We start from the raw sequence: 6,000 nt of genomic DNA, 5'->3' as shown, positions 1-6,000 counted from the left end.
ACCAACAGTATCATTACCACCATTAACAATCACGTCCGCATCACACGCCTCAACATCACAACCTGTACCTCAGATATCAACATCACATGCACCATAAATACCAAGGAGTACCAACAACAACAAACGATGAAGTATTGATCGGAGAAACATTCTGCGGTGATTATGTAATCTCTAAAGTCTTAGAGATTATCTATTTCAGCCTTAACCATAAATCAGATAAGTGGACAGAAATGATAGAAAGAAGAATCGAAACCCTGACAAGAATGGTGTGCGATTTACAAACTAGACTTGTTATACCAGCATCATCAGCACTAGCAGCATTTATAACATATAAGCTCAGCCAGTTCAAGAAATTACTGTGGATATCATCACAAATCAACAACAGGTATATTTTATCAACGAGTTATGAAGTATTAACTCATTCTTTCTGAAGAATTTATAGATATTTATATATATGAATTCTGAAACTATAATAAATCTTTCGTACTAAGCTATTGAGTATGAATTGAAAAAGGGTAGATACTACTCGGTTAAATTCATATTACTAATATGCTATGATGTACATCCTTCGTTAATAACCTAACCATCGTTAACTACAATCTCTGCTTCAATTAAATGAATTCGGTTTCATAATAAACCAAGTGTATCATTCAACAACGTGTTTGATTTTACACTTTCATCTTCGATGCACTCGAAACTTTCTAGAAAACAACATTCGTATCTTGCGAAGTTAGCAAGAGTTCTATGAGCATCAGCATAGTTTACTAAGGAAATATCTATAAGAATAAATAATGAAGTATTAATCACATTAGTGAAATACTTTGTGAAGATTATGTAATCTCTAATGTTTTAGAGATTATTCATTTCTAATTCAAGCCGAAAATCAAATGAGCTTAATATGATATTAACTCATTAAATATGTATTACATCGAAAGAAAATATACATATATTTTCATAAAGATTGTAATAAAATTCTCTGGTACAAAACATTACTCATGAATTTTTTTTAACGGGTAGGTAATACCCGAGAGATATTTAAATTCACAGTTAATATGTTACATTCTTCGATTCTGATTCAACAATCATCAACTATACTCCCTACTTTTACAACAATACACATTCTTTTATAGAAATCAAAACAACCATACTCATTCGAATCTAATTACATATTCTGATTTTGAAATTTCAGAATTCAATTCGAGAAATAACCGAAATCATCACTCTTAGATTCCTGTACCTATCAAAACTATACTTTGACTTCAAAACTGTACTAGAACATCATTTCTATTCATGGAACCCAGAAGAATAATTGTAAAATTCAAAATCCTAGAACATCATATGTGTTCAAACCCTTCGAAATTCCTGAAGACACGCGAGATGATGATCCAACCACACATTACCCACCGTCATGCTCCTGAAAAGCTCTCGAAACCAAAGTTATAGTTTAACACGTATCCGTGTCAGACCCTTTGACATTTATTACCAAATATAAATTTTCCACATCTTTCCAAAGTAGACAATTTTGTCACGGCTCCAGCAAATCACCTTCAATTGTTTATACAATTACCCCTTCATCATTGTTACCGGGGAACCTTTTATATCTCGCCACATTAGCAGTAAGCTTATCAACAACTTTAATAAACTTCAACTTAAACCTCTCTGAAAAGTCATTATACTTATTCATTGAAACCCCATCATGTACTCACCTACATCCTGTAACAATAATTGTCATACCAACTACTGGGAATCAGTAATCAGTATTTTGAAATTCGCAGCGATTCTACGCCAACAGTTATATGTATACATATAACGCCTAACGCCAATACTTACATACTTTGAATGTGAAGTTTCTGAAAAACACCCTAAATTACGAATTAGTTCTCAAAATGCTGATGAAGCAGCAAAAACTATAAATGACTTTAACAGTCAAAAGTTTGATGATAAAGAATGGTATGGTGGTAAAGCGGAGAAAAAGAGAAGGTTTGGAACTGAAAAACGGATTGAGTAGACCATGAAGGAGACCAAGGACAAATACAAGGACCAAACACTGTATTTAAAGAATCCTGATGATTCTGTTTCTGATGAAGTCATTAACGAATACCTTGCTCCTTACTCTAAAATCTTTGCGGACAATATTCTTCATCATCATCTTATCTTAAATATTCTAAGATATCATCATATCTTCCATTATAAATATCCTCCATATTTCTGAAGATATTTCCATAACTATTCTTACCTGAAACCATTACCTCTTCATGCTATCTGTGTTATATCATAAAAGAAACTATTTTAGTTCTAAATGCCGAAATCTTCGAGTTTAAAATATGAATGTTTTGAAGTAGTGTTGGGAACTGAAGCATGAGTTAGTATAATATAATGACACTTGATCAACGTGATTATATTACAGTAAGTCATGCTAAGTTTCTAATGGAACGTGATGATTCACAGAACATACCATCATCATGTGCCATTTACACGACTCTTACATTCTACCTAATTTCCAAAAATATTAAGAACATATCTTTTTGATAGTTCTATATTTTCGGATATTCTGGTAATTTACCAAATCAAGATCGTGCAATTACGATTTCCTTCTTAAGAGCATTAACTATGTTCATTTCAAAATCCATACCTACTAATTCCAAACCATTATTGGCTTGACTTGAAGTCGGGAAGAGGAGACAAAAGTATGGAACTCTTGAATATAAAAGAAAATATAAAGCTCGACAACAACACATAAATTACAAACCATACATATCAATACGTATTGCCACGTAAAGGCACGGGAAAATTAAAAACACTATAACCCCAAGGTAATAGTAGAAGTGGATAAAATCCTCCGGTGGTAGATGAAAGAGAAGAATGACATATATGAAAGTTAGGAGTATATCAAGAATCAGTACTGGATGGAGCATATTAACGAATGTTTAAAGAATGAATTGAGGAGAAAGAATAGAAGATGTTAGATATGGAAAATAAGGAAAAGAAGGGGGTGGATTTATAGTAAAATATCCGACAGGTCAATCGAAACAGATTATTGCATTTAATCAAAGAAGATCCTGATTTCCTAAATCGCCGAAGAACCAAATCTTATTACGAAGATTTTCTTTAAATCGCATGAATTCCGGAAATCAATCATAACTACGTCATCAGTTAAAATGATTCTACATTTACTCATTTCACTCTCTTGCGATAGCTTCACTTATACTCTTCGTATAATCAAATTGTTTTATCTATATTACTCAATGATGATGAAACTCTATTTTCAACTCATATTCGCCATGAAAACATTTTTATAGTTAGCCATGACGACCTTGATCAAATTTCGGGATGAAATTTCTTTAACGGGTAGTTACTGTGATGACCCGGAAATTTCCGATCAAATTTAAACTTTAATCTTTATATGTTTCCGACACGATAAGCAAAATCTGTAATATTGAGTCTCGAAAGTTTTGAAATCTATATTCATGTAATCAATTACCCTTTGACTATGCTCAACGATTCACGAACATTTATGTGTATACTGATATGTATATATAATATATACTTATTAATTGAAAACATTAACAAAGTATTAGATATAAAATACTTTACATAAAAGTATTTGTTTCAATATGTTTATCGATGGAATTAAAAGATAATATCATATGATTAAATTATGAGATACATTGAATTATGATTATGAGTCTCTGTTATGAGATCCACGTTGATTTGAGAAATTATTTCTTTTTAACAGTATTCGGAATATTTGGTAATGTGATTTACAAGTAAGAACAAAAGTTTCATTAACGAGAATTAGACAAAAGTTAGTGGAGATTCCTGCTTAACTTTCAATGCATGCTTTACAACGATTGTCTCGCGTCTTTTGGTAAGATAATGATTAGTTTTCATAATATTGAAAACGTTTTACGATATAGATAAAACCTTTTTAAAGGATGATTTGGAATATAATTAATTTTGGAAAACCAAATTTATAAGTACTCGATTTAGTTTCAAGCGTATAAAAACGTTTTCAGTTTAAAAAGAACTTTATTATTAAAATGTATATAACTTTGATAAATATCTAGAATCACTTTTGACAACTCATTACTTAACCAGTATGATAAAGATAACGATATTTATATTTTATTTTATTAAATATATATAACGATTTAAATTAATACACGTATTATACGTACATAGTTTTATACTTTTACTATACTATAACTTTACCTTTACTTTACTTTTACTTTACTTTACCTTTAATAATTCATACTTTAATAATTCACTTTAATAATTCATACTTTAATAATTCACTTTAATAATTCATACTTTAATAATTCACTTTAATAATTCACTTTAATAATTCATACTTTAATAATTCACTTTAATAATTCATACTTTAATAATTCACTTTAATAATTCAAAAATCTATTATAAATAGAATTCAATAGGTTTCATTATTTCATAGAAACTTGAAAATATATTTCTCTAAACTCTCTTAATCGAATTACATATATATTTACTTAGTATTATTTCAAGATATTATTAGAATACATAAAATACTACGACGGAGTTATATTCAGACGATTTCAAAATAAGTTTTCAAACGGGATAGAGCTAAAGAAATTATGGGTTATAGCTATGGAGGTTATGGGTATTGTTCGAGGGTATTGCTCGTCAGGTCAACCTAACGTTTATCATTTTCGTTGCGTCTACGTACTTTCCTGCAATATTGAATCACAATATTGATAAGTTCGTGAATCCGAGATAAACCCTGCACTTGTTCAGTGCCGTCATATACATAATTGCTACGAAATACAGTATTGTGAGTTTCATTACTCCCTTTTTATATATATTTTTGGGCTGAGAATACATGCGCTATTTTATAAATGTTTTACGAAATAGGCACAAGTACGAAAACTAATTCTATGTGGGTTTAAACCAGAAATATACCCTTAGCTTGGTAACATTAAACTACTTGTCTATGTACGGTAGGCGCGAATCTCAAAGATAGATCTATTGGGCCTGACAAACCCCATCCTGACTATGGGATGCTTTAGTACTTCGAGGTTATTTTTAACACACCTGATCTGGTGTACTTCAGAGGGTAAAACATGAACGTTAAGGCTTGTTACCGGGTGCCTACAACTTATAGAATACTTTTATACACTTGCGAGTGTACGGATATTTATGGAAACTGAAATCTTGTGGTCTATTACTATTACGGAAATGATTGATTATGATAAACTAATGAACTCACCAACCTTTTGGTTGACACTTTAAAGCATGTTTATTCTCAGGTATTAAAGAAATCTTCCACTGTGCATTAGCTCATTTTAAGGATATTACTTGGAGTCATTCATGACATACTTTGAAAGACGTTGCATTCGAGTCGTTGAGTTCATCAAGATTAATATTAAGTCAATTATAGTTGGATGTAATATGAAATGGCATGCATGCCGTCAATTTTTGATGTAAAGAAAGTTTGTCTTTTAAAAACGAATGCAATGTTTGTAAAATGTATCATATAGAGGTCAAATACCTCGCGATGTGATCAACTATTGTGAATCGTTTATAATGTATATGAACGGGTCCTTTCATTAAAGAAGAAGTTGACTACCGCTCCGATATTGTCAATACCTGAGGGTAATGATGATTTTGTTGTTTATTGTGATGCTTCGCGTCAAGGCTTTGGTTGTGTTTTGATGCAACGAAAGAAAGTTATTGCATACGCATCACGTCAGTTGAAGATTCACGTGCAGGACTATACAACTCATGATTTAGAGTTGGGGGCCGTTGTTTTTGCACTTAAGATTTGGAGACATTATTTGTATGGGGTCAAGAGTACTGTGTACACAGATCACAAAAGTCTTCAACATATCCTCGATCAGAAACAGTTGAACATGAGACAATGAAGATGGATTGAGACGTTGAATGATTACGATTGTGAACTTTTGTATCATCCGGGTAAGGCCAATGTTGTGGCTGATGCGTTGAGTCGTAAAGAAAGGGCTGAAC

The sequence above is a fragment of the Rutidosis leptorrhynchoides genome, chromosome 2 (genome assembly GCF_046630445.1).
Source record: "Rutidosis leptorrhynchoides isolate AG116_Rl617_1_P2 chromosome 2, CSIRO_AGI_Rlap_v1, whole genome shotgun sequence".
NCBI classification, from domain to species: domain Eukaryota; kingdom Viridiplantae; phylum Streptophyta; class Magnoliopsida; order Asterales; family Asteraceae; genus Rutidosis; species Rutidosis leptorrhynchoides.
The sequence above is the reverse complement of the archived record's forward strand: the minus strand, read 5'-3'. Positions refer to the sequence as shown.